Raw genomic sequence first — 11,434 nt, forward strand, 5'->3', positions numbered from 1 at the left:
AACACACATGCAGAATAAGATACCATTTAGACCCACTTAATTAGAAAAATGGAATAGTCTTACTGTAGCAAGTATTGGTGAGAACATGGAGCAAAAAGAAGTCTTGTACATTGCTGAAAGGAATGCTAATTTCTACATTCATTTCAGAGAATAGTATGGCAAAATTTCCAGTTAATTTGAAGAGAAGTATCCCCGTCAATGTGGAAATTCCAGTTCTTGTCATATTCTAGAGAAATGCTAGCAAATATGCACAGTAAGACATAAGAGGAATATTCACTGCCACATTTTTATATTGCAATATAAAAGAATTGTAGGCAATTTAAATGTTCCATCAATATTCCCATCTTCTGATATAGTGATGCAATAGATACCATGCAGTTAAAATTAATGCTCTAGAGCTAACCATATCAACATGGATAAATCTCAAAAATATAATGTTAAGAGATAAAAACATATTGCAGAAGAATGTATACAGTATGATTTCATTTTATGCTGTTTGAGACCATGCAAAACAATATGTACCTGTATATATAGTGATGGTATTAAAAGTTTCATGGGAATGAACTCTAATTTGGGATGGTGTTTATCTCTAGCGAAAGGGGCAAGAGTGAAATCCAGGAAGAACTGATGGGATTGTATTGAGTTTTTTTTGTTTTTTTATTTTGTTTTTGAAATAGACTCTCACTCTGTCATCCAGGCTGGAGATCAGTGGCACAATCACAGCTCAGGGCAGCCTCAACCTCCCTGGCTCAAAGTATCCCCCTACCTCAGCCTCCCAAGTAACTGGGATCACAAGCCCAAGCCCCTCACCCAGCTAATTTTTTGAGGTTTTTGGAGAGAAGGGCCCTCCCTATATTGCCAGGCTGGTGTTGAACTCCTGGGCTCTAGTGATCCTCCTGCCTCGCCTTCCCAAAGTGTTGGGATTACAGGCATGAGCCACCATGCCCAACCAAGGGGGCCATATTTGTAATAATTTATATGATAATTATTATTGCTGTTGATAGCAGTGGTGGTGGTGGTTAGACAGGACTAATACAGGGTGGCCACAGGAGAACAGAAAATTCCAGGTAGCAGTTTCACATGACTAGCAAAAGGAAACTGATGAAATAGCTGCAGAAACTAGGGGCTGATATGACCCTGAAAACCCATAGTCTGGATCAAGCTGGCTAAGACCCACTGGACCCAACGTGGTGCTGGATTTGACATAGGATTCTCTTAGGATCTCATTATATGCTAATTAACATACTCAATCACACACCCACCAGTGCCATGGCAGTTCTGGAAACACTGACATTTGGTGTAAAAAGGGGTGGCACCACAGTACCAAGAAATCATCTTTTTCCCGGAATCTTCATGACTATTCCACCCCTTGGTTAAAGAAACCCATAAAGGCAACAACCCCAAACCCCCTTGTGCATCACTCTCTCTTGAGTACACTCACACTCCCCTTTCTCGAGTGTGTACTTTTCACTTTGCAATAAATCTCTGTACTTTCACTATCGTTTGACCCATCCTTGAATTTCTTCTCTAGATGGTGTCAAGAGTCTGGATATCAGCCAGGGTGGAGATCCCACCGGCATCTGGGGATCTCCCTAGACCACCAATATCAGTGGTAGTTTTTTAATATTAAGTAAATATGATAAATGTTAGGATTTAATAAAGCTGAGTTCTCTATATATTTCCTCATTATTTCACAATTTTAGAAAATTCCTGACAATTTATCAAATTGAGTAAGCCAAGCTGAGCAAACTGAACTTTTAGATTGTAATGTGCCTGATTTGCTTCAACATTAAGAAAGGAATTGTAAAATATCACTCACCAATTCCTCTGATTGCTTTCTGAATAGCTTCAGCATCCACTGATGGGCTAAAGTCTGGATAATCTCTTATTGTTCCTCGGTGTCCAACCTAGAAGGAAATATTTGAAAGTCACATTGGTTCAAAACGACATCTTTCTTGTATTACATATGCATATTCCTTCATGCATATGAGAGGCATATGACAAACCCATAATTTGCACACCTTCCTACCACTTCAGGAGTGGCTCTGAAACTGCCTTTGCAAAATCATGACAGTAAGAGAAATGTGACATGGTTGACTCCATCTTGCTTTTAGCCTCACAGGCTGGCTGTCTTTGCTCATTCCTGGGTGTGGGCCAAACTAACTTCAGGAGGAATTTAGTTTATAGTTTAAATGATACTAGCTCTTCCCCAAAGCTAAACTACCCTTGTAAAATTAATGAAAGTCTACCAAGTTAGGAGGATGAGAGGGGCCTGAATTTTACTAAGATGTAGGCATAGTTACATAATTACCAGCCATTATTCTGGAGGTCACAATATTTGCAGCCTCCCCAATTACTCCTGCAGATAACATCACTATTATAGAACCTACAATTGGCCTTTTGAGATGTCTCTTCAGGCTTTTGCATTTCTGACTACTGGACAGCCCCACTCAGACCAACAACTCCTCTGGTGGCCTCCACTTAGAAGCGGACTCAGCCTACAAGGACTGTTTTCTATACCCCTATGATTGCATCCCCAACCAATAAACATGCCCCCTTCCCTAGCCCCCTGCCCACCATTTTATCCTTGAAAAATCCCTAACTTCTGAGCCTTCAGGGAGATTGATTTGGGTAATAACTCTGTCTCCTACATGTGTGTGGCCAGCCTGGCATCAATTATACTCTTTCTTTACTGCAATGCCATGGTCTCAGTGGACTGATTGTGTCTGTGCAGTGAGCAGGAAGAACCCATTTAGCAGTTCCAGTTTCAGTGACGGTCTACCCCCCAGACATAGGGAATATGATATCTACTCCATATCTCAGGAGTCCTCTTTTTCTCTTATGTAACAAATTACAAATATGAAACATTGGTTCTGTACAGCAGTAAGTTGTGTTAATCTTGGTGACACTGAAGAAAATTTGTTTTAAAGTAGCATTTGCAGGACAGCAACAAGAAAGCTGAAATTTCCTAAATCTTCTTGTTTTTCAAGTGATAATTCAAAGCTTATCATGGCATCTCACACAGAAGTAACTGTGGTTTACAAACTTCAAGGTGTTTTAATTAATGTTGACCATTGTCCTTGGGGAACTCCAGACTAAATGATCCATAAATGAAAACCCCCTTAGGACTGTCTGTTCTTGAGCTTTGTTTAATGAATGTGCAATTAGAAGACCTTCTAAAAGCTCTGCTGACATCATAGATCTTGAGGAATTGCATGGAAGTAAAAAATGCCACGCTACTAATTTTTTTTTTTTTTTTTTTTTTTTTTTTTGAGACGGAGTCTCGCTCTGTCGCCCAGGCTGGAGTGCAGTGGCCGGATCTCAGCTCACTGCAAGCTCCGCCTCCCGGGTTTCCGCCATCTCTCCTCCTCAGCCTCCCAAGTAGCTGGGACTACAGGCACCCGCCAACTCGCCCGGCTAGTTTTTTGTATTTTTTAGTAGAGACGGGGTTTCGCCGTGTTAGCCAGGATGGTCTCGATCTCCTGACCTCGCGATCCACCCGTCTCGGCCTCCCAAAGTGCTGGGATTACAGGCTTGAGCCACCGCGCCCGGCCCACGCTACTAATTTTAAGCATGTAAATTAGAAGCATGTCAGTAAGCTAGGAAAAACCATAATACAGAAAAAATATTTTAAAATTGCTTACAAGAGTAAAGAAGGACAGCCACAAAGATGTTGAGAAAAATAAAAGTAAATGTAGATTTATATGGTAGTTCTTAACTTCTTGAATAAAATCGGTCTTTACAGTATTAATATTTCCTTTTTAAACAGCATTTTTCTATCTTGTTACTGAATAGTATTGGCTCTGTTGTCTTGTATTAATATGGCTTCATTTTGGCTCCCTTGAAGTGTTTAATGTTTTCATGAAAGGACATTATCTGTCACACTAAAGTGAATGGAAAATTAGTGTTCTGGCACAGTAAAAAATGATAGTCTGCTGATTCCTAAGATTAGATTGAATAATTTATTTCAATACACACAAACACTGTTTAATCTTACAGCATCCAAAATAAGAACTTTAGAACCTAGAAATAATTACAAGTTAGAAACTAGTTGTGAGTGTTCCTGACCTGAAGATACCTGTAAGAAACCAATCACTTTAGTCTGGGCATGTGGCTCACTCCTGTACTCCCAGGACTCTTGGGGGCCAAGGACAGGATCACTTGAGCCCAAGAGTTCAGGGCCAGCCTGGGCAAAACAGTAAGACCCAGTCTCTACAAAATACTAAAAATTACCAGGTGTGGTGGTATGCAGGTGTGGTCCCAGCTACTCGGGAGGCTGAGGTGAGAGGACCACTTGAGCCCAGAAGGTCAAGGCTACAGTGAGCTGTGATTGTGTCACCGCACTGTAGTCTAGGTGACAGAGTGAGGCTCTGTCTGAAAGAAGAAGAAGAAGAGAGAGAGAAGAAAGAAGAAGAGAGAAGAGAAAGAAAGAAAGAGAAAGAAAGAAAGAAAGAAAAGAAAAGAAAAGAGAAGAAAGAAAGAAAGAAAGAAAGAAAGAAAGAAAAGAAAGAAGAAAAAGAAAGAAAGAAAGAAAGAAAAGAAAAGAAAGAAAAGAAAGAAGAAAGAAGAAGAAGAAGAAAGAAAGAAAGAAAGAAAGAGAAGAGAAAGAAAGAAGAAAGAAGAAGAAAATTAGTCACTTTAATATAATCTTTGATGAATTCCCTTTCTCCAAGGCTTGGTAAATATTTTATGGATTCACAGAGCCAACTGGCTTCATTTCACTTCTATCCACCTAGGAACTTTTGTGTTGATCTTATCTGTTCACCTTCCAGTGTCTGGCATTGTAGAAGAACTACCCCAACATTGGAGTGTTTGAGTGCTTCAGGCCCAGCACACTTTACATGCTAGGCACTTTACACACGTTAATTATAATCTGCATAACAACCCCAATAAATGAGAGTGAGCAATTGCACATAAACAGCACCAAGATTTAAGAAGACCAGAGAATTTGATTGAGTCTACACAGCTAATGGCAGGCAGAGGTTAGAATTTAAAAACAAACTAGACTATTCCAGACCATTTCTGGGGTTTCATGAAATGTAGTTTCTGTACCATCTGGGGTGATACTTCAAGTGTATATAACCAGGACCCACCTTCTATATACTGAATCATATTTTTTAGAGATGGGGTGCTAAATTCTACACGTTTAAGAAGCTCCCAGGTGATTCTGTGCCATGCAGATATTGACATGGCTGATTCTAAATATAAAAAGACAAACTTGTGGTCAGATACCAGTTGTTCATGAATCATGAAAACTCAGCGTTTGCACTCCAGCTGTGAACTTTTCACTGTCCTCTACCACCTACACATCAAAATATGCTAAAATGCCAATGCACAGAATTAGAGAAGGAGGAAATTCCCAATTCATTATGCAATTTAGTACTTAGTAAGAAATAAATGGGGGAGAACAACTTGTTTAATTACAAGGGGGGAAGAAAGTACACATACACACATCCCAACTTGAAAAAGGGCATGGCAATTCTGAAGTGGAATTTTAGTGAAACATTTAAAACTGCTTCCATTATTTAAATGAATGGCATTATTCATTTGACAGACTTGGTTGCCCAAATCACTCCGAAATATTACATGACTTACAAAAGAATCTCACAATAAAAGATTAATGAAATCTTTTAAAACTAATACATGAACAAAGTGCTTTACAAACATTTTAACTCTTACAAGGGCCTTCATGAGGTGAATTTTATTATTTCTAATTGAAAATGGAAGAAACCCAGTCTCACAGAGATTATTTGCTTAAAAGAGTTCTGCTAATAAGGACAGCCCCAGGACTCAAACCCATCGCCTTATGAAATGCTCCCTGCTCTATACCACATCACAGTGCCTCAGGGGACTTCATCTTAGTGGTTCTCAAAGTGTGATTCCTGAAGCAGCAGCAGCAGCATCACCGGGAATGTGATAGAAATGCAAATTCTCAGGCCCAAGCCCAGAGTTCCTGAACCAACAACTGCAGGGCTAGGATGCAGAATCTGCGACTTAACAAACGTTCCCGGTGATTCTGGTGCACAATAAAGTTTAAGAACCACTGCTTTGGCCGGGCGCGGTGGCTCAAGCCTGTAATCCCAGCACTTTGGGAGGCCGAGACGGGCGGATCACGAGGTCAGGAGATCGAGACCATCTTGGCTAACACGGTGAAACCCCGTCTCTACTAAAAAATACAAAAAACTAGCCGGGCGAGGTGGCGGGTGCCTGTAGTCCCAGCTACTCGGGAGGCTGAGGCAGGAGAATGGCATAAACCCGGGAGGCAGAGCTTGCAGTGAGCTGTGATCCGGCCACTGCACTCCAGCCTGGGCGACAGAGCGAGACTCTGTCTCAAAAAAAAAAAAAAAAAAAGAAAGAAAAAGAACCACTGCTTTATTTCCTTCTTAGCTGCCTAGAAAACTGAAGCAAAAATGAGCAAACAAGCCATGAATTCTCTTATGGGGTGTGGAAGATGAAGAATTTAATGATGAGCTCATCGTTTCAGGAATGTCGGCATTTTTACAGCCAAACAAGGCTGTTTGCATTGCCTGCTTCATTGCAAGTTTAATTCCTTGACATTTATATTACTAATCAATACTTGGCTGAGTTTATTTCCAGTAACCCTAGTGTCCTAACATAGTCAATACTAGTGTAGAACATCACCTGAATACTTGGCAAAGTCTATTTAAAAAAAAAATTGCCTTTGATCAGATTTCCATCCACACATTTAAACACATTTAGTTGCTTTCCTTTTCTGAAACTTGACCTTCAGATGCCTCAAAAAGAAAAATGCTGCTGAAGCCAGTTGGAAAACAAATTAAAGCAAAGAATGTCTAGATAAAGGGGAAAAGTAACAGGAGCTCTTTATACTAAGAACAATTGCTGCTAATCACTATGTGCCAAGTACTGTGCTAAGGGCGTTTCCTGCATTAGCTTATTCAATCCTTGCAATAAACTTATAAGGTAGATATAATAAATTCCTTTTCACAGATGATGAAACTGATGCTTAAGTAACTTATTTAAGTTCCCACAGCCAGTAAGTGGTCTATCCCAACAGTCTTTGCTCCTAAACTAGACTAGCCTGCATCTCATTTAAACCATCTTTTCAAGACAATATAATCTCCCTTGATCTTCTAAAACCATCCTTTGGAGGTCAGTCTTAGCACATGATGTCTTGAAGCCACTGCATGACCAAGCTCAGCCTGGGGAACTGTTTGCTATTACCCCTGGAAGAAGCCAGTCTGTTTTTGACTCACAAAAGCCAGTTGCATCTATTTCTTCACGCAAAGTGTACTGAGTTTGCAAGAAATTAAACATTTACATTCAAAAGGATGAGTGGAAGAGAAAAACAGAAGGTGCCAACCCTGTTGATATGAAACATATTTAAAGCCAAATGCTACAGAGCAAGAATAGCAGTTGCTGCAGGGACATTTTGAAGAAGCAGTGAAGCCAGATCACTCATTACTTCAGAAAGCCCTATAAAGGCCACATCCAAAAATTGAGGCTTCAAATCAAAGCCTCAGATAAACTCCAGGACAAGGAGCTCTCAAAGAGCCAGGGAGAAAGGACGGCTCTCTGCTCAATGTCAAGATGCTGTGTTGGGTCATGAAGCTTTTATGATACAAGGAAATATGGAGTAGATTGCAAAAAAATAAAACAATCAAACTTGGGAACTGTAAGACTTCCAGTTCAATTTTTCAAGTAAAAAAGCACGTTTCCAAACCAAAGAAAATTTACCGTAAAAAAAAAAAGGCCCTGAAATAAAACGCAGTCAAGTGGGGCAGGTGTTACTGGTTGAATTCTGTCTCCCTCCAAAAATACATTAAAGCCCCAACCCACAGTACCACAGAATGTGGCCTTACTTGGGGACCAGGTTGTTGCAGATGTAATTATTTAAGATGAGGTCACATTGGAAGGCCCCCAATCCAATATCACTGGTGTCCTTATATGACAGCCACGTAAAGGCAGAGACATACAGAAAGAATGTGATGTGATGGTGAAGGCAGAGACTGGTTGGAGTACGCAGCTGCAAGCTGCCGGTATGTGAGACCAGAATGTGCCTCTTCAAAATATGAAGGATTGTTGAAGACAAGAAGAAACAGATACTCAAGAGATCTCTTTCCTCCATTTGCCTAAAAGCAGGACAAAGATTTATGGAGACAAAAGGTATTCTGCCCTCCTGACTACAGTTACAAAGGTTAAAGACTGAAGACAGTTTAAGACCCTTGTCAGCCTGACAATGGTATTAGAAGAATTTATACTAGCAAGCTGCACTAACTAACCTTTATCTGCAAGTAATTTGCCTTTCTTCACTGCCCACCTGCAAGTTGCTGCCCATAGAGATTCAAAGGTCCCTTTCTGTTGTGGGAAGTCAGGGACCCCGAATGGATGGATTGGCTGAAGCCGCGGCGGAAGAACATAAATTGTGAAGATTTCATGGACAATTATTAGTTCCCCAAATTAATACTTTTATATTTCTTATGCCTGTATTTACTGCAATCTCTGAACATAAATTGTGAAGATTTCATGGACACTTATCACTTCCCCAATCAATACCCTTGTGATTTCCTATGCCTGTCTTTACTTTAATCTCTTAATCCCGTCATCTTCTTCCTAAACTGAGGAGGATGAATGTCACCTCATGACCCTGTGATGATTGTGTCCACTGCACAAATTGTTTGTAGAGCATGTGTGTTTGAACAATATGAAATCTGGGCATCTTAAAAAAGAACAGGATAACAGCGATGTTCAGGGAACAAGAGAGGTAGCTTTGAACTGGCCGCCAGTGATCCGGATGCAACAGAGCTATATTTCTCCTCTTTCATAAGCAAATAGGAGAAATATCACTGAATTCTTTTTCTCAGCAAGGAACATCCCTGAGAAAGAGAATGCGCCCTGAGGGTAGGCCTATAAATGGCCCCTTTAGAAGCATGTGCCATCTTTCATGGTCCAAGCCGAAGGGATGAAATAAGCCCCGGTCTCCTGTAGCAATCTCCGGCTTATTAGGACGAGGAAAATTCCCACCTAATAAATTTTGGTCAGACAGGTTTTCTGCTCTCAAACCCTGTTTCCTGATAAGATGTTATCAATGACAATGTGTGCCCGAAACTTCATTAGCAATTTTAATTTCGCCTCATCCGGTGGTCCCGTGATCTCACCCTGCCTCCACTTGCTTTGTGATATTTTATTACCTTGTGAAGCATGTGATCTCTGTGACCCACACCCTATTCGTGCAATCCCTCCCCTTTTGAAAATCTCTAATAAAATCTTGCTGGTTTTACGGCTCGGGGAACATCACGGATACTGCCGACATGTGATGTCTCCCTCGGACACCCAGCTTTAAATGTCTCTCTCGTGCTCTTTCCCTTTATTTCTCAACCCAGCTGAGACACTTAGGAAATAGAAAAGAACCCACGTTAAACATCGGGAGCGGGTTCTCCCGATACCTTTCTGTTGTCTTGTTACTAAAAATTTACTGTTCTTTGTTGAAGATGCTATATAAGCTGAAATTCAAAGCCACCTCTGTGAAAACTACTCATTCTCTAGATGTCTCCATGTATACTCAAAATACACATGTTAATAAACTTCTGTTTGGTTTTCTCTTGTCCAATCTGTCTTTTGTAACAAAGGTCCTTTCCAACTAAGAACCTGTGGGGGTTACTGTTACTCCTCTATACCAGTAAACCACTAGAAACCAGGAAGAGGCTAAGAAGGACTCCCCTACAGGTTTCAGAGGGAGGATGGCCCTGCCCACACCTTGATTTTAGACTTCTAGCCTCCAGAACTATGAGATAATACATTTATGTCATTCGAAGCCAGCAGCCTGTGGTACTTTATTACTGCAGCCCTAGGAAACTAATATAGCAGGTAAAGGCCAGAGAAAAATACTGGTAACCAACCAGTTCCTACAGGGCAAATCCTAGGTTTATACTAAGAACAATTGCTGCTAATCACTATGTGCCAAGTACTGTGCTAATCGCCTAAAAGGATCCTCACCTGGGAGAAGTCCCACTGGCTGGCAATGATCGCTATGCCTATGGAAGATGATGCACAAACAGACGGCTCCCACCACTACTGCAGGCACATTCTGCAGCCCACAGGGCAGTAAGGAGAAGCAGGCGATGCTGAACGTCCACAGCAGCAAGACTGGCAGCCACTGAGATGCCTGAGGGATGCCAGGCTGACATCAGGGCTTTGCTCGTAATGTGTCCAAAGGTCTGAAGAAATGCTTATTTGTTCTTGTGCTCACTTAAAGAAAAAATATTCATGCTTTTCAGCTTTTCCTTTTTAAATTTTTAAAACATATTTAGGGGGTACAAGTACAGATTTCTTACATGCAGATGGTGCATAGTGGTGAAGTCTTGGCTTTTATTAGTGTATCCGTCACCCGACAAGTGAACACTGTGTTCAATAGGTAATTTTCAACTCTTAGCCCCTCCCACCTTCCCACCTTTTGAAGTCTTCAATCTCTATTATTGTACTCTCTATATCAATGTGTACCCATTGTTTAGCCCCCACTTATAAGTGAGAACATGTTGTATTTGATTTTCTGTTTCTGAGTCATTTCACTCAGGATAATGGCCTCCAGTTCCATTCATGTTCCTGCAAAAGACATGATTTCATACTTTTTATTAATGAGTAGTATTCTACAGCGTGCATGTGTGTGTGTGTGTATACCACCACATTTTCTTAATTCAATCCTCTGTTGATAAACCTTAGGTTGATTCCATATTTTTGCTATTGTGAATATTTCAGCTTTTCTTTTTTAAATACAGTGATTTCATCATTGGGGCAGTGCCAGAGCAAGAGGACTGGAATGTGAGAACAGAGGAGGGTGTGGGATGGAGTAGAAAGATGAATGTGATTCAGGAATCAGGGAAGACAGGAACAAACAAGCCATTGATGTTGTATTTTCCATGACACATGAGTTATAAAAAGACTTGACCCCTTGGAGAGTGTGTCACTCACAGCTAGCCTGCCTTCCATTGGCTCCTATGCCTCACCTCCTAGGTTTCTTCCCACCTCTCCAGGATACACTCACCTTTGTCTGACCTCTATAAAGTAGGCACTTCTAAAGTAGAAAGTGGCTCTCTTTTTCTTTCCCTCTAATCCTGCTGTGGGTTATTTCTTCCACTCCCTCTTCTGTATACAGACAAATCCCACATTATAGCTCTAGCCCAGACTTCCGTTTTGAGCACTGGTCTTGCATATTCAATGTCTCCTCCATGTATTTGTTTTGATATCTCATATACCAACTCACTGTTTCCTCCCAAGCTGTTTCTTCCCCCATCTGACACTCACATAGTATTTACTCGTATTTTACATATACCTGATCATTTAATCCTCAAAACCACCCTATGAGGCAGATAAAATTAATACCCTGATTTTATAGAAGAGAAAAGAGGGTCCAGAGAGGTTAAGACACTTGCTGAGGTCACATAGCTAGCTTGTGGCA

The sequence above is a fragment of the Rhinopithecus roxellana genome, chromosome 2, assembly GCF_007565055.1.
Source record: "Rhinopithecus roxellana isolate Shanxi Qingling chromosome 2, ASM756505v1, whole genome shotgun sequence".
Taxonomy (NCBI): domain Eukaryota; kingdom Metazoa; phylum Chordata; class Mammalia; order Primates; family Cercopithecidae; genus Rhinopithecus; species Rhinopithecus roxellana.